The following is a 17,684-nucleotide window of genomic DNA, read 5'->3' as shown; positions in this document are numbered from 1 at the left end:
AGGATTTTCTAAGGTTTTCTAGGGTTTTTCTAGGTTTTTATAGGGTTTTTAGGGGTTTTTCTAGGGTTTCTATGGTTTTCTACGCTTTTCTAGGATTTTCTAGAGTTTTTCTAGGATTTTTCTACGGTTTTCTAGGTTTTTTTGGGTTTTTTCTAGGGTTTTGTAGGATTTTCTAGGGTTTTTGAGGGTTTTTGTAGGATTTTCTACGCTTTTCTAGGATTTTCTAGGGTTTCTGTAGGGTTTTCAAGGGTTTTCTAGGGTTTTCGAGGATTTTTTAGGGTTTTTCTAGTATTTTCTAGGATTTTTGAGTGTTTTTTATGGTTTTCTACGGTTTTCGAGGGTTTTTCTAGGATTTTCTAAGGTTTTCTAGGGTTTTTCTAGGATTTTCTAGAGTTTTTCAGGGTTTTCTAGGGTTTTCTACGCTTTTCTAGGATTTTCTAGGATTTTTTTAAGGTTTTCTAGCGTTTTCTACGCTTTTCTAGAATTTTCTAGGGTTTTTTAGGGTTTTCTAGGGTTTTTCAGGGTTTTCTAGAGTTTTCTACGCTTTTCTAGGATTTTCTAGGGTTTTCTACGGTTTTCTAGGTTTTTTAGGGTTTTTCTAGGATTTTCTAGGATTTTCTAGGGTTTTTGATGGTTTTTCTAGCGTTTTCTAGGATTTTCTAGGGTTTTTCTAGGGTTTTCAGGGGTTTTTAGGGTTTTTCTAGAATTTTCAACGGTTTTTTAGGGTTTTCTATGATTTTTGAGGGTTTTCTAGGATCTTCTAGAGTTTTCTAGGGTTTTCTAGGATTTTCTAGGGTTTTCGAGGGGTTTTTCTAGGGTTTTCTAGGATCTTCTAGAGTTTTCTAGGGTTTTCTAGGATTTTCTAGGGTTTTCGAGGGGTTTTTCTAGGGTTTTCTAGGGTTTTCTAGGTTTTTCTAGGTTTTTTCTGGGGTTTTCTAGGTTTTTTCTAGTATTTTCTTAGATTTTCGAGAGTTTTTTATGATTTTCTATAGTTTTCGAGGGTTTTTCTAGGATTTTCTAAGGTTTTCTAGGGTTTTTCTAGGGTTTTCTAGGGTTTTTTAGGGTTTTCTAGGGTTTTCTACGCTTTTCTAGGATTTTCTATGGTTTTTCTAGGGTTTTCAAGAGTTTTCTAGGGTTTTCGAGGGTTTTTTAGGGTTTTTCGAGTATTTTCTAGGATTTTCGAGAGTTTTTTATGGTTTTCTATGGTTTTCGAGGTTTTTTCTAGGATTTTCTAAGGTTTTCTAGGGTTTTTCTAGGGGTTTCTAGGGTTTTTTAGGGTTTTCTAGGGTTTTCTAGGAGTTTCTAGGGTTTTTCTAGGGTTTTTAGGGTTTTTCTAGGGTTTTTTAGGATTTTCTAGGGTTTTTGAGGGTTTTTGTTGGGGTTTCTAGGGTTTTCTAGGGTTTTCTACGCTTTTCTAGGATTTTCTACGGTTTTTCTAGGGTTTTCAAGGGTTTTCGAGGGTTTTTTAGGCTTTTTCTAGTATTTTCTAAGATTTTCGAGAGCTTTTTATAGTTTTCTAGTTTTTTTAGGGTTTTCTAGGTTTTTCTAGGGTTTTCTAAGGTTTTCTCGGGATTTTCTAGGGTTTTCTAGGGTTTTTTATAGTTTTCTAGGGTTTTCTGGGATTTTCTACGCTTTTCTAGGGTTTTTCTAGGGTTTTTGAGGGTTTTTGTAGGGTTTTCTAGGGTTTTCTACGCTTTTCTAGGATTTTCTAGGGTTCTTCTAGGGTTTTCAAGGGTTTTCTAGGGTTTTCGAGGGTTTTTTTACGGTTTTTCTAGTATTTTCTAGGATTTTCGAGAGTTTTTTATGGTTTTCTATGGTTTTCGAGGGTTTTTCTAGGATTTTCTAAGGTTTTCTAGGGTTTTTCTAGGTTTTTCTAGGGTTTTTTAGCGTTTTCAAGGGTTTTCTAGGGTTTTCTATGCTTTTCTAGGATTTTCTAGGGCTTTTCTAGGGTTTTCTACGCTTTTCTAGGATTTTCTAGGGTTTTTTAGGATTTTCAAGGGTTTTTGAGGGTTTTTGTAAGGGTTTCTAGGGTTTTATAGGGTATTCTACGCTTTTGTAGGATTTTTTAGGGTTTTTCTAGGGTTTTCAAGGGTTTTCTAGGGTTTTCGAGGGTCTTTTAGGGTTTTTCTAGTATTTTCTAGGATTTTTGAGAGTTTTTTTTAGTTTTCTAGGTTTTTTCTAGGGTTTTCTAGGTTTTTCTAGGGTTTTCTAAGGTGTTCTAGGGTTTTTCTAGGGTTTTCTAGTGTTTTTTAGGGTTTTCTAGGGTTTTCTGGGGTTTTTTACGCTTTTCTAGGATTTTCTAGGTTTTTTCTAGGGTTTTTGATGGTTTTTGTAGGATTTTCTAGGGTTTTCTACGCTTTTCTAGGATTTTCTAGGGTTTTTAAAAGGGTCTTCTAGGGTTTTCGAGGATTTTTTAGGGTTTTTCTAGTATTTTCTAGGATTTTCGAGAGTTTTTTACGGTTTTCTACGGTTTTCGAGGGTTTTTCTAGGATTTTCTAAGGTTTTCTAGGGTTTTTCTAGGTTTTTATAGGGTTTTTTAGGGGTTTTTCTAGGGTTTTTCTAGGGTTTTCAAGGGTTTTCAAGGGTTTTCTACGCTTTTCTAGGATTTTCTAGAGTTTTTCTAGGATTTTTCTACGGTTTTCTAGGTTTTTTTGGGTTTTTTCTAGGGTTTTGTAGGATTTTCTAGGGTTTTTGAGGGTTTTTCTAGGAGTTTCTAGTGTTTTTCTAGGGTTTTCGAGGGTTTTTTAGGGTTTTTCTAGGGTTTTCAAGGGTTTTTAGGGTTTTCTATAGTTTTCGAGGGTTTTCTAGGACCTTCTAGGGTTTCTAAGGTTTTCTAGGATTTTCTAGGGTTTTCGAGGGATTTTTCTAGGGTTTTCTAGGTTTTTCTAGGGTTTTCAAGGGTTTTCTAGTGTTTTCTAGGGTTTTTCTAGGATTTTCTAGGGTTTTTCATGATTTTCTAGGGTTTTCTACACTTTTCTAGGATTTTCTAGGGTTTTTCTAGGGTTTTCTACGGTTTTCTAGGTTTTTTAGGATTTTTCTAGGGTTTTCTAGGATTTTCTAAGGTTTTGAGGGTTTTTCTAGTATTTTCTAGGATTTTCTAGGGTTTTTCTAGGGTTTTCGAGGGTTTTTTAGGGTTTTCTAGGGTTTTCAAGAATTTTTTAGGGTTTTCAATGGTTTTTGAGGGTTTTCTATGATTCTCTAGGGTTTTCTAGGGATTTCTAGGATTTTCTAGGATTTTCGAGGGGTTTTTCTAGGGTTTTCTAGGTTTTTCTAGGTTTTTTCTAGGGTTTTCTAGGTTTTTTAGAATTTTCTAAGATTTTCGAGAGTTTTTTATGGTTTTCTATGGTTTTCAAGGGTTTTTCTAGGATTTTCTAAGGTTTTCTGGGGTTTTTCTAGGGTTTTCTAGGGTTTTCTACGCTTTTCTAGGATTTTCAAGGGTTTTTCTAGGGTTTTCAAGGGTTTTCGAGGGTTTTTTAGGGTTTTTCTAGTATTTTCTAGGATTTTCGAGAGTTTTTTATGGTTTTCTATGGTTTTTGAGGTTCTTTCTAGGATTTTCTAAGGTTTTCTAGGGTTTTTCTAGGGTTTTTTAGGGTTTTCTAGGGTTTTCTGGGGTTTTCTTCGCTTTTCTTGGATTTTCTAGGGTTTTCTAGAGTTTTTAGGGTTTTTCTAGAATTTTCTAGGATTTTCTAGGGTTTTTGAGGGTTTTTGTAGGGTTTTCTAGGGTTTTCTACGCTTTTCTAGGATTTTCTAGGGTTTTTCTAGGGTTTTCGAGGGTTTTTAGGGTTTTTCTAGTATTTTCTAGGATTTTCGAGAGTTTTTTATGACTTTCTACGGTTTTCGAAGATTTTTCTAGGATTTTCTAAGGTTTTTTAGGTTTTTCTAGGGTTTTCTAGGATTTTTTAGAGTTTTCTAGGGTTTTCTATGCTTTTCTAGGATTTTCTAGGGTTTTTCTAGGGTTTTGTAGGGTTTTTCATGGTTTTCTAGGGTTTTCTACGCTTTTCTAGGATTTTCTATGGTTTTTCTAGGGTTTTCTACGATTTTCTAGGTTTTTTAGGGTTTTTCTAGGGTTTTCTAGGATTTTCTAAGATTTTTGAGGGTTTTTCTAGTGTTTTCTAGGAATTTCTAGGGTTTTTCTAGGGTTTTCTAGGGTTTTTTAGGGTTTTTCTAGGGTTTTCAAGGGTTTTTTAGGGTTTTCTAGGGTTTTCGAGGATTTTCTAGGGTTTTCGAGGGGTTTTTCTAGGGTTTTCTAGGTTTTTCTAGGTTTTTTCTAGGGTTTTCTAGGTTTTTTCTAGTATTTTCTAAGATTTTCGAGAGTTTTTTATGGTTTTCTATGATTTTCGAGGGTTTTTCTAGGATTTTCTAAGATTTTCTAGGGTTTTTCTAGGGTTTTCTAGGGTTTTTTAGGTTTTTCTAGGGTTTTCTAGAGTTTTTTATGGTTTTCTAGGTAGGGTTTTTCTGGATTTTCTAGGGTTTTCTACGGTTTTCTAGGGTTTTCTAGGGTTTTTCTAGGGTTTTCTAGGTTTTTTAGAGTTTTTCTAGGATTTTCTAGGGTTTTTGAGGGTTTTTTAGGGTTTTTCTAGGATTTTTAAGGGTTTTTTAAGGGTTTTCTAGGGTTTTCGAGGGATTTTTATGCTTTTTCTAGTATTTTCTAGGATTTTCGAGAGTTTTTTATGGTTTTCTATGGTTTTCAAGGTTTTTTCTAGGATTTTCTAAGGTTTTCTAGGGTTTTTCTAGGATTTTCTAGGATTTTTTAGGGTTTTCTAGGGTTTTCTGGGGTTTTCTACGCTTTTCTAGGATTTTCTAGGGTTTTTCGAGGGTTTTCTGGGATTTTTAGTGTTTTTCTAGGGTTTTCTAGGGTTTTTCTTGGGTTTTCAAGGGTTTTCTAGGGTTTTCAAGGGTTTTTAGGGTTTTTCTAGTATTTTCTAGGATTTTCGAGAGTTTTTTATGGTTTTCTATGGTTTTCGAGGGTTTTCTTAGGATTTTCTAAGGTTTTCTAGGGTTTTTCGAGGATTTTCTAGGGTTTTCTAGTGTTTTTTAGGGTTTTCTAGGGTTTTCTAGGGTTTCCTATGATTTTCTAGGATTTTCTAGGGTTTTCTAGGATTTTTCTAGGGTTTTCTAGGGTTTTCTACACTTTTCTAGGATTTTCTAGGGTTTTTCTAGGATTTTCTAGGGTTTTTCATGATTTTCTAGGGTTTTCTACACTTTTCTAGGTTTTTCTAGGGTTTTCTACAGTTTTCTAGGTTTTTTAGAATTTTTCTAGGGTTTTCTAGGATTCTCTAGGGTTTTTGAGGGTTTTTCTAGTGTTTTCTAGGATTTTCTAGGGTTTTTCTAGGGTTTTCTAGGGTTTTTTAGGGTTTTCTAGGGTTTTCTACGCTTTTCTAAGATTTTCTATGGTTTTTCTAGGGTTTTCAAGAGTTTTCTAGGGTTTTCGAGGGTTTTTTAGGGTTTTTCTATTATTTTCTAGGATTTTCGAGAGTTTTTTATGGTTTTCTATGGTTTTCGAGGTTTTTTCTAGGATTTTCTAAGGTTTTCTAGGGTTTTTCTAGGGGTTTCTAGGGTTTTTTAGGGTTTTCTAGGGTTTTCTAGGATTTTCTAGGGTTTTTCTAGGGTTTTTAGGGTTTTTCTAGGGTTTTTTAGGATTTTCTAGGGTTTTTGAGGGTTTTTGTTGGGGTTTCTAGGGTTTTCTAGGGTTTTCTACGCTTTTCTAGGATTTTCTACAGTTTTTCTAGGGTTTTTAAGGGTTTTCGAGGGTTTTTTAGGCTTTTTCTAGTATTTTCTAAGATTTTCGAGAGCTTTTTATAGTTTTCTAAGTTTTTTTAGGGTTTTCTAGGTTTTTCTAGGGTTTTCTAAGGTTTTCTAGGGATTTTCTAGGGTTTTCTAGGGTTTTTTATAGTTTTCTAGGGTTTTCTGGGGTTTTCTACGCTTTTCTAGGGTTTTTCTAGGGTTTTTGTAGGGTTTTCTAGGATTTTCTACGCTTTTCTAGGATTTTCTAGGGTCTTTCTAGGGTTTTCAAGGGTTTTCTAGGGTTTTCGAGGGTTTTTTAGGGTTTTTCTAGGATTTTCGAGAGTTTTTTATGGTTTTCTACGGTTTTCAAGGGTTTTTCTAGGATTTTCTAAGGTTTTCTAGGGTTTTTCTAGGTTTTTCTAGGGTTTTTTAGCGTTTTCAAGGGTTTTCTAGGGTTTTCTATGCTTTTCTAGGATTTTCTAGGGCTTTTCTAGGGTTTTCTACGCTTTTCTAGGATTTTCTAGGGTTTTTTAGGATTTTCAAGGGTTTTTGAGGGTTTTTGTAAGGGTTTCTAGGGTTTTATAGGGTATTCTACGCTTTTGTAGGATTTTTTAGGGTTTTTCTAGGGTTTTCAAGAGTTTTCTAGGGTTTTCGAGGGTCTTTTAGGGTTTTTCTAGTATTTTCTAGGATTTTTGAGAGTTTTTTTATAGTTTTCTAGGTTTTTTCTAGGGTTTTCTAGGTTTTTCTAGGGTTTTCTAAGGTTTTCTAGGGTTTTTCTAGTGTTTTTTAGGGTTTTCTAGGGTTTTCTGGGGTTTTTTACGCTTTTCTAGGATTTTCTAGGGTTTTTCTAGGGTTTTTGATGGTTTTTGTAGGATTTTCTAGGGTTTTCTACGCTTTTCTAGGATTTTCTAGGGTTTTTCTAGGGTTTTTAAAAGGGTCTTCTAGGGTTTTCGAGGATTTTTTAGGGTTTTTCTAGTATTTTCTAGGATTTTCGAGAGTTTTTTACGGTTTTCTACGGTTTTCGAGGGTTTTTCTAGGATTTTCTAAGGTTTTCTAGGGTTTTTCTAGGTTTTTATAGGATTTTTTAGGGGTTTTTCTAGGGTTTTTCTAGGGTTTTCAAGGGTTTTCAAGGGTTTTCTACGCTTTTCTAGGATTTTCTAGAGTTTTTCTAGGATTTTTCTACGATTTTCTAGGTTTTTTTGGGTTTTTTCTAGGGTTTTGTAGGATTTTCTAGGGTTTTGAGGGTTTTTCTAGGGTTTTCTAAGAGTTTCTAGTGTTTTTCTAGGGTTTTCGAGGGTTTTTAGGGTTTTTCTAGGGTTTTCAAGGGTTTTTAGGGTTTTCTATAGTTTTCGAGGGTTTTCTAGGATTTTCTAGGGTTTCTAAGGTTTTCTAGGATTTTCTAGGGTTTTCGAGGGATTTTTCTAGGGTTTTCTAGGTTTTTCTAGGGTTTTCAAGGGTTTTCTAGTGTTTTCTAGGGTTTTTCCAGGATTTTCTAGGGTTTTTCATGATTTTCTAGGGTTTTCTACACTTTTCTAAAATTTTCTAGGGTTTTTCTAGGGTTTTCTACGGTTTTCTAGGTTTTTTAGGATTTTTCTAGGGTTTTCTAGGACTTTCTAAGGTTTTGAGGGTTTTTCTAGTGTTTTCTAGGATTTTCTAGGGTTTTCTAGGGTTTTCGAGGGTTTTTTAGGGTTTTCTAGGGTTTTCAAGGATTTTTTAGGCTTTTCAATGGTTTTTGAGGGTTTTCTATGATTCTCTAGGGTTTTCTAGGGTTTTCTAGGATTTTCTAGGGTTTTCGAGGGGTTTTTCTAGGGTTTTCTAGGGTTTTCTAGGTTTTTCTAGATTTTTTCTAGGGTTTTCTAGGTTTTTTAGAATTTTCTAAGATTTTCGAGAGTTTTTTATGGTTTTCTATGGTTTTCGAGGGTTTTTCTAGGATTTTCTAAGGTTTTCTGGGGTTTTTCTAGGGTTTTCTAGGGTTTTCTACGCTTTTCTAGGATTTTCTAGGGTTTTTCTAGGGTTTTCAAGGGTTTTCGAGGGTTTTTTTAGGGTTTTTCTAGTATTTTCTAGGATTTTCGAGAGTTTTTTATGGTTTTCTATGGTTTTTGAGGTTCTTTCTAGGATTTTCTAAGGTTTTCTAGGGTTTTTCTAGGGTTTTTTAGGGTTTTCTAGGGTTTTCTGGGGTTTTCTTCGCTTTTCTTGGATTTTCTAGGGTTTTCTAGAGTTTTTAGGGTTTTTCTAGAATTTTCTAGGATTTTCTAGGGTTTTTGAGGGTTTTTGTAGGGTTTTCTAGGGTTTTCTACGCTTTTCTAGGATTTTCTAGGGTTTTTCTAGGGTTTTCGAGGGTTTTTAGGGTTTTTCTAGTATTTTCTAGGATTTTCGAGAGTTTTTTATGATTTTCTACGGTTTTCGATGATTTTTCTAGGATTTTCTAAGGTTTTCTAGGTTTTTCTAGGGTTTTCTAGGATTTTTTAGGGTTTTCTAGTGTTTTCTATGCTTTTCTAGGATTTTCTAGGGTTTTTCTAGGGTTTTGTAGGGTTTTTCACGGTTTTCTAGGGTTTTCTACGCTTTTCTAGGATTTTCTATGGTTTTTCTAGGGTTTTCTACGATTTTCTAGGTTTTTTAGGGTTTTTCTAGGGTTTTCTAGGATTTTCAAAGATTTTTGAGGGTTTTTCTAGTGTTTTCTAGGAATTTCTAGGGTTTTTCTAGGGTTTTCTAGGGTTTTTTAGGGTTTTTCTAGGGTTTTCAAGGGTTTTTTAGGGTTTTCTATGGTTTTCGAGGATTTTCTAGGGTTTTCGAGGGGTTTTTCTAGGGTTTTCTAGGTTTTTCTAGGTTTTTTCTAGGGTTTTCTAGGTTTTTTCTAGTATTTTCTAAGATTTTCGAGAGTTTTTTATGGTTTTCTATGATTTTCGAGGGTTTTTCTAGGATTTTCTAAGATTTTCTAGGGTTTTTCTAGGGTTTTCTAGGGTTTTTTAGGTTTTTCTAGGGTTTTCTAGAGTTTTTTATGGTTTTCTAGGTAGGGTTTTTCCGGATTTTCTAGGGTTTTCTACGCTTTTCTAGGGTTTTCTAGGGTTTTTCTAGGGTTTTCTAGGTTTTTTAGAGTTTTTCTAGATTTTTCTAGGATTTTCTAGGGTTTTCGAGGGTTTTTTAGGGTTTTTCTAGGATTTTTAAGGGTTTTTTAGGGTTTTCTAAGGTTTTCGAGGGTTTTCTAGGATATTCTATGGTTTTCTAGGGTTTTCGAGGGGATTTTCTAGGGTTTTTTAGGGTTTTCTAGATTTTTCTAGGTTTTTTCTAGGGTTTTCTAGGTTTGTTCTAGTATTTTCTAAGATTTTCGAGAGTTTTTTATGGTTTTCTATGGTTTTCGAGGGTTTTTCTAGTATTTTCTAAGGTTTTCTAGGGTTTTTCTAGGGTTTTTTAGGGTTTGCTAGGATTTTCTAGGATTTTCTACGTTTTTCTAGGATTTTCTTGGGTTGTTCTAGAGTTTTCTAGGGTTTTCTAGGGTTTTCTAGGATTTTCTAGGGTTTTCGAAGGGTTTTTCTAGGATTTTTTAGGGTTTTTCTAGGGTTTCCTAAGTTTTTTCTAGGGTTTTCTAGGTTTTTTCTAGTATTTTCTAAGATTTTCGAGCGTTTTTTATGGTTTTCGAGGGTTTTTCTAGGATTTTCTAAGGTTTTCTAGGGTTTTTCTAGGGTTTTCTTGCGTTTTTTTGGGTTTTCTTGGGTTTTCTACGCTTTTCTAGGATTTTCTAGTGTTTTTCTAGGTTTTCAAGGGTTTTCTAGGGTTTTTTATGGTTTTTCTAGTATTTTCTAGGATTTTCGAGAGTTTTTTATGGTTTTCTATGGTTTTCAAGGTTTTTTCTAGGATTTTCTAAGGTTTTCTAGGGTTTTTCTAGGATTTTCTAGGATTTTTTAGGGTTTTCTAGGGTTTTCTGGGGTTTTCTACGCTTTTCTAGGATTTTCTAGGGTTTTTCGAGGGTTTTCTGGGATTTTTAGTGTTTTTCTAGGGTTTTCTAGGGTTTTTCTTGGGTTTTCAAGGGTTTTCTAGGGTCTTCAAGGGTTTTTAGGGTTTTTCTAGTATTTTCTAGGATTTTCGAGAGTTTTTTATGGTTTTCTATGGTTTTCGAGGGTTTTCTTAGGATTTTCTAAGGTTTTCTAGGGTTTTTCTAGGGTTTTCTAGGGTTTTCTAGGGTTTTTTAGGGTTTTCTAGGGTTTTCTATGGTTTTCTAGGATTTTCTAGGGTTTTCTAGGATTTTTCTAGGGTTTTCTACAGTTTTCTACACTTTTCTAGGATTTTCTAGGGTTTTTCTAGGGTTTTCTAGGGTTTTTCATGATTTTCTAGGGTTTTCTACACTTTTCTAGGTTTTTCTAGGGTTTTCTACAGTTTTCTAGGTTTTTTAGAATATTTCTAGGGTTTTCTAGGATTTTCTAGGGTTTTTGAGGGTTTTTCTAGTGTTTTCTAGGATTTTCTAGGGTTTTTCTAGAGTTTTCGAGGGTTTTCTAGGGTTTTCAAGGGTTTTTTAGGGTTTTCTATGATTTTCGAGGGTTTTCTAGGGTTTTCGAGGGATTTTTCTAGGGTTTTCTAGGTTTTTCTAGGTTTTTTCTAGGGTTTTCTAGGTTTTTTCTAGTATTTTCTAAGATTTTCGAGAGTTTTTTATGGTTTTCTATAGTTTTCGAGGGTTTTTCTAGGATTTTCTAAGGTTTTCTAGGGTGTTTCTAGGGTTTTCTAGGGTTTTTTAGGGTTTTCTAGGGTTTTCTACGCTTTTCTAGAATTTTCTGGGGTTTTTCTAGGGTTTTCTACAGTTTTCTAGGTTTTTTAGAATTTTTCTAGGGTTTTCTAGGATTTTCTAGGGTTTTTGAGGGTTTTTCTAGTGTTTTCTAGGATTTTCTAGGGTTTTTCTAGAGTTTTCGAGGGTTTTCTAGGGTTTTCAAGGGTTTTTTAGGGTTTTCTATGATTTTCGAGGGTTTTCTAGGATTCTCTAGGGTTTTCTAGGGTTTTCGAGGGATTTTTCTAGGGTTTTCTAGGTTTTTCTAGGTTTTTTCTAGGGTTTTCTAGGTTTTTTCTGGTATTTTCTAAGATTTTCGAGAGTTTTTTATGGTTTTCTATAGTTTTCGAGGGTTTTTCTAGGATTTTCTAAGGTTTTCTAGGGTGTTTCTAGGGTTTTCTAGGGTTTTTTAGGGTTTTCTAGGGTTTTCTAAAGTTTTCTACGCTTTTCTAGGATTTTTTGGGGTTTTTCTAGGGTTTTCAAGGGTTTTCTAGGGTTTTCTAGGGTTTTCGAAGGTTTTTTAGGGTTTTTCTAGTATTTTCTAGGATTTTTGAGAGTTTTTTATGGTTTTCTATGGTTTTCGAGGTTTTATCTAGGATTTTCTAAGGTTTTCTAGGGTTTTTCTTGGGTTTTCTAGGGTTTTTTAGGGTTTTCTAGGGTTTTCTGGGGTTTTCTACGCTTTTCTAGGATTTTCTAGGGTTTTCTTGGGTTTTTAGGGCTTTTCTAGGGTTTTTTAGGATTCTTCAGGGTTTTTGAGGGTTTTTGTAGGGTTTTCTAGGATTTTCTACGCTTTTCTAGGATTTTCTAGGGTTTTTCTATGTTTTTCAAAGGTTTTCTACGGTTTTCGAGGGTTTTTAGGATTTTTCTAGTATTTTCTAGGATTTTCAAGAGTTTTTTATGGTTTTCTACGGTTTTCGAGGATTTTTCCAGAATTTTCTAAGGTTTTCTAGGGTTTTTCTAGGGTTTTCTAGGGTTTTTTAGGGTTTTCTAGGGTTTTCTACGCTTTTCTAGGATTTTCTAGGGTTTTTCTAGGGTTTTCTAGGGTTTTTCACGGTTTTCTAGGGTTTTCTACGCTTTTCTAGGATTTTCTTGGGTTTTTCTAGGGTTTTCTATGGTTTTCTAGGTTCTTTAGGGTTTTTCTAGTGTTTTCTAAGATTTTCTAGGATTTTTGAGGGTTTTTCTAGTGTTTTCTAGGATTTTCTAGGGTTTTTCTAGAGTTTTCGAGGGTTTTTAGGGTTTTTCTAGGGTTTTCAAGGGTTTTTTAGGGTTTTCTATGGTTTTCGAGGGTTTTCTAGGGTTTTTGAAAGGTTTTTCTAGGGTTTTCTAGGTTTTTCTAGGTTTTTTTCTAGGGTTTTCTAGGTTTTTTCTAGTATTTTCTAAGATTTTCGAGAGTTTTTTATGGTTTTCTATGGTTTTCGAGGGTTTTTCTAGGATTTTCTAAGGTTTTCTAGGGTTTTTCTAGGGTTTTCTAGGGTTTTTTAGGGTTTTCTAGGGTTTTCGAGAGTTTTTTATGGTTTTCTATGGTTTTTGAGGTTCTTTCTAGGATTTTCTAAGGTTTTCTAGGGTTTTCTAGGATTTTTTAGGGTTTTCTGGAGTTTTCTGGGGTTTTCTCCGCTTTTCTAGGATTTTTTAGGGTTTTTCTAGGGTTTTCTAGGGTTTTTAGGGTTTGTCTATGGTTTTCTAAGATTTTCTACGGTTTTTGATGGTTTTTGTAGGATTTTCTAGGGTTTTCTAGGATTTTCTACGCTTTTCTAGAATTTTCTAGGGTTTCTCTAGGGTTTTCAAGGGTTTTCTAGGGTTTTTTAGGATTTTTCTTGTATTTTCTAGGATTTTCGAGAGTTTTTTATGGTTTTCTACGGGTTTCGAGGGTTTTTCTAGGATTTTCTAAGATTTTCTAGGGTTTTTCTAGGGTTTTCTAGGGTTTTTTAGGGTTTTCTAGGGTTTTCTACGCTTTTCTAGGATTTTCTAGGTTTTTCTAGGTTTTTTCTAGGATTTTCTAGGTTTTTTCTAGTATTTTCTAAGATTTTCGAGAGTTTTTTATGGTTTTCTATGGTTTTCGAGAGTTTTTCTAGGATTTTCTAAGGTTTTCTAGGGTTTTTCTAGGGTTTTCTAGGGTTTTTAGGGTTTTCTAGGATTTTCTATGCTTTTCTAGGATTTTCTAGGGTTTTTCTAGGGTTTTCAAGGGTTTTCTAGGGTTTTCGAGGGTTTTTTAAGATTTTTCTAGTATTTTCTAGGATTTTTGAGAGTTTTTTATGGTTTTCTATGGTTTTCGAGGTTTTTTCTAGGATTTTCTAAGGTTTTCTAGGGCTTTTCTGGGGTTTTCTAGGGTTTTTTAGGATTTTCTAGGGCTTCCTGGGGTTTTCTACGCTTTTCTAGGATTTTCTAGGGTTTTTCGAGGGTTTTCTAGGGTTTTAGTATTTTTCTAGGGTTTTCTAGGATTTTCTATGTTTTTTGAGGGTTTTTGTAGGGTTTTCTACGCTTTTCTAGGATTTTCTAGGGTTTTTCTAGGGTTTTCAAGGGTTTTCTAGGGTTTTCGAGGGTTTTTTAGGGTTTTTTTAGTATTTTCTAGGATTTTCGAGAGTTTTTTATGGTTTTCTACGGTTTTGGAGGGTTTTTATAGGATTTTCTAAGGTTTTCTAGGGTTTTTCTAGGGTTTTCTAGGGTTTTCTACGCTTTTCTAGGATTTTCTAGGTTTTGCTAGGTTTTTTCTAGGGTTTTCTAGGTATTTTCTAGTATTTTCTAAGATTTTCGAGAGTTTTTTATGGTTTTCTATGGTTTTCGAGGGTTTTTCTAGGATTTTCTAAGGTTTTCTAGGGTTTTTCTAGGGTTTTCTAGGGTTTTTTAGGGTTTTCTAGGATTTTCTATGCTTTTCTAGGATTTTCTAGGGTTTTTCTAGGGTTTTCAAGGGTTTTCTAGGGTTTTCGAGGGTTTTTTATGGTTTTTCTAGTATTTTCTAGGATTTTCGAGAGTTTTTTATGGTTTTCTATGGTTTTCGAGGTTTTTTCTAGGATTTTCTAAGGTTTTCTAGGGTTTTCTAGGGTTTTTTAGGGATTTCTGGGGTTTTCTACGCTTTTCTAGGATTTTCTAGGGTTTTTCGAGGGTTTTCTAGGGTTTTAGTATTTTTCTAGGGTTTTCTAGGATTTCCTACGGTTTTTGAGGGTTTTTGTAGGGTTTTCTACGCTTTTCTAGGGTTTTCTAGGTTTTTTCTAGTATTTTCTAAGAGTTTCAAGAGTTTTTTATGGTTTTCTATGGTTTTCGAGGGTTTTTCTTGGATTTTCTAAGGTTTTCTAGGGTTTTTCTAGGGTTTTCTAGGGTTTTTTAGGGTTTTATAGGATTTTCTATGCTTTTCTAGGATTTTCTAGGGTTTTTCTAGGGTTTTCAAGGGTTTTCTAGGGTTTTCGAGGGTCTTTTATGGTTTTTCTAGTATTTTCTAGGATTTTCGAGAGTTTTTTATGGTTTTCTATGGTTTTCGAGGTTTTTTCTAGGATTTTCTAAGGTTTTCTAGGGTTTTCTAGGGTTTTTTAGGGTTTTCTAGGGATTTCTGGGGTTTTCTACGCTTTTCTACAATTTTCTAGGGTTTTTCGAGGGTTTTCTAGGGTTTTAGTATTTTCTAGGGTTTTCTAGGATTTTCTATGGTTTTTGAGGGTTTTTGTAGGGTTTTCTACGCTTTTCTAGGATTTTCTAGGATTTTCAAGGGTTTTCTAGGGTTTTCGAGGGTTTTTTAGGGTTTTTCTAGTATTTTCTAGGATTTTCGAGAGTTTTTTATGGTTTTCTACGGTTTTCGAGGGTTTTTATAGGATTTTCTAAGGTTTTCTAGGGTTTTTCTAGGGTTTTCTAGGATTTTTTTAGGGTTTTCTAGGGTTTTTTAGGGTTTTCTACGCTTTTCTAGGATTTTCTATGGTTTTTCTAGGGTTTTCTAGGGTTTTCTAGTGTTTTTCATGGTTTTCTAGGGTTTTCTACGCTTTTCTAGGATTTACTAGGGTTTTTCTAGGGTTTTCTACGGTTTTCTAGGGTTTTCTAAAATTTTCTAGGGTTTTTATAGGGTTTTCGAGGGTTTTTTAGGGTTTTTCTAGGGTTTTCAAGGGTTTTTTAGGGTCTTCTATGGTTTTCGAGGGTTTTCTAGGATTCTCGAGGGTTTTCTAGGATTTTCTAGGATTTTCTAGGGTTTTCGAGGGGTTTTTCTAGGGTTTTCTAGGTTTTTTCTAGTATTTTCTAAGATTTTCGAGAGTTTTTTATGGTTTTCTATGGTTTTCGAGGGTTTTTCTAGGATTTTCTAGGGTTTTCTAGGGTTTTCTACGCTTTTCTAAGATTTTCTAGAGTTTTTCTAGGGTTTTCAAGGGTTTTCTAGGGTTTTCGAGGGTTTTTTAGGGTTTTTCTAGGGTTTTCAAGGGTTTTTTATGGTTTTCTATGGTTTTCGTGGGTTTTCTAGGATTTCCTAGGGTTTTCTAGGGTTTTCTAGGATTTTCTAGGATTTTCGAGGAATTTTTCTAGGGTTTTCTAGGGTTTTCTAGTTTTTTCTAGGTTTTTTCTAGGGTTTTCTAGGTTTTTTCTAGTATTTTCTAAGATTTTCGAGAGTTTTTTCTGGTTTTCTATGGTTTTCGAGGGTTTTTCTAGGATTTTCTAAGGTTTTCTAGGGTTTTCTAGGGTTTTCTGGGATTTTCTACGCTTTTCTAGGATTTTCTAGGGTTTTTCTAGGGTTTTCAAGGGTTTTCGAGGGTTTTTTTATGGTTTTTCTAGTATTTTCTAGGATTTTCGAGAGTTTTTTATGGTTTTCTATGGTTTTCGAGGTTTTTTCTAGGTTTTTCTAAGGTTTTCTAGGGTTTTTCTAGGGTTTTCTATGGTTTTTAGGGTTTTCTAGGGGTTTCTGGGGTTTTCTACACTTTTCTGGGATTTTCTAGGGTTTTCTAGGGTTTTTTGGGTTTTTGTAGGGTTTTCTAGGATTTTCTAGGGTTTTTGAGGGATTTTGTAGGGTTTTCTACACTTTTCTAAGATTTTCTAGGGTTTTTCTTGGGTTTTCAAGGGTTTTCTAGGTTTTTCGAGGGTTTTTAGGGTTTTTCTAGTATTTTCTAGCATTTTCTAGTATTTTCTAGTATTTTCTAAGATTTTCGAGAGTTTTTTATAGTTTTCTATGGTTTTCAAGGGTTTTCCCATGATTTTCTAAGCTTTTATAGGGTTTTTCTAGGGTTTTATAGGGTTTTTTAGGGTTTTCTAGGGTTTTCTAGGCTTTTTTAGGATTTTCTAGGGTTTTCTACGCTTTTCTAGGATTTTCTAAGGTTTTTCTCCGGTTTTCTAGGTTTTTTAGGGTTTTTCTAAGGTTTTCTAGGATTTTCTAGGTTTTTTTAGGGTTTTTCTAGTGTTTTCTAGGATTTTCTAGGGTTTTTCTAGGGTTTTCGACGGTTTTTTATTGTTTTTCTACGGTTTTCAAGGGTTTTTTAGGGTTTTCGAGGGTTTTCTAGGATTCTCTAGGGTTTTCTAGGATTTTCTAGGGTTTTCGAGGGGTTTTTCTAGGGTTTTCTAGGTTTTTCTAGATTTTTTCTAGGGTTTTCTAGGTTTTTTCTAGTATTTTCTAAGATTTTCGAGAGTTTTTTTATGGTTTTCTATGGTTTTCGAGGGTTTTTCTAGGATTTTCTAAGGTTTTCTAGGGTTTTCTAGGGTTTTCTACGCTTTTCTAGGATTTTCTAGGGTTTTTCTTGGGTTTTCTAGGGTTTTCAAGGATTTTTTAGGGTTTTTCTAGTATTTTCTAGGATTTTCGAGAGTTTTTTATGGTTTTCTATGGTTTTCGAGGTTTTTTCTAGGATTTTCTAAGGTTTTCTAGGGTTTTTCTAGGGTTTTTAGGGTTTTCTAGGGTTTTCTGGGGTTTTCTACGCTTTTCTAGGATTTTCTAGGCTTTTTCTAGGGTTTTCTAGGGTTTTTAGGGTTTTTCTAGGGTTTTCTAGGATTTTCTTGAGTTTTTGAGAGTTTTTGTAAGGTTTTCTTGGGTTTTCTACGCTTTTCTAGAATTTTCTAGGGTTTTCTACACTTTTCTAGGATTTTCTAGGGTTTTCTAGGATTTTTCATTGTTTTCTAGGGTTTTCTACGCTTTTCTAGGATTTTCTAGGGTTTTTCTAGAGATTTCTACGGTTTTCTAGATTTTTTAGGGTTTTTCTAGGGTTTTCTAGGATTTTCTTGGGTTTTTGAGGGTTTTTCTAGTGTTTTCTCAGATTTTCTAGGGTTTTCGGGAGTTTTTTAGGGATTCCTAGGGTTTTCAAGGGTTTTTTAGGGTTTTCTATGGTTTTCGAGGGTTTTCTAGGATTCTCTAGGGTTTTCTAGGGTTTTCTAGGATTTTCTAGGGTTTTCGAGGAGTTTTTCTAGGGTTTTCTACGCTTTTCTAAGATTTTCTACGGATTTTCTAGGGTTTTCGAGGGGTTTTTCTAGGGTTTTCTACACTTTTCTAGGATTTTCTAGGGTTTTTCTAGGGTTTTCTAGGGTTTTCTATGGTTTTCGAGGGTTCTTTAGGGTTTTTGAGGGGTTTTTCTAGGGTTTTCTAGGTTTTTCTAGGTTTTTTTCTAGGGTTTTCTTGGTTTTTTCTAGTATTTTCTAAGATTTTCGAGAGTTTTTAATGGTTTTCTATGGTTTTCGAGGGTTTTTCTAGGATTTTCTAAGGTTTTCTAGGATTTTTCTAGGGTTTTCTATGGTTTTTTAGGGTTTTCTAGAGTTTTTTATGGTTTTCTATGGTTTTCGAGGTTCTTTCTAGGATTTTCTAAGGTTTTCTAGGGTTTTTCTAGGGTTTTCTAGGGTTTTTAGGGTTTTCTAGAGTTTTCTGGGGTTTTCTACGCTTTTCTAGGATTTTCTTGGGTTTTTCTAGGGTTTTCTAGGGTTTTTAGGGTTTGTCTAGGGTTTTCTAAGATTTTCTACGGTTTTTGATGGTTTTTGTAGGGTTTTCTAGGGTTTTCTAGGATTTTCTACGCTTTTCTAGAATTTTCTAGGGTTTTTCTAGGGTTTTCAAGGGATTTCTAGGGTTTTCGAGGGTTTTTTAGGATTTTTCTTGTATTTTCTAGGATTTTCGAGAGTTTTTTATGGTTTTCTACGGTTTTCGAGGGTTTTTCTAGGATTTTCTAAGGTTTTCTAGGGTTTTTCTAGGGTTTTCTACGGTTTTTTAGGGTTTTCTAGGCTTTTCTAGGATTTTCTAGGTTTTTTCTAGGGTTTTCTAGGTTTTTTCTTGTATTTT

The sequence above is a fragment of the Arachis ipaensis genome, chromosome B1 (assembly GCF_059453495.1).
Source record: "Arachis ipaensis isolate K30076 ecotype BB chromosome B1, ASM5945349v1, whole genome shotgun sequence".
Taxonomy (NCBI): Eukaryota; Viridiplantae; Streptophyta; class Magnoliopsida; order Fabales; family Fabaceae; genus Arachis; species Arachis ipaensis.
This window is presented reverse-complemented; position numbering follows the sequence as displayed.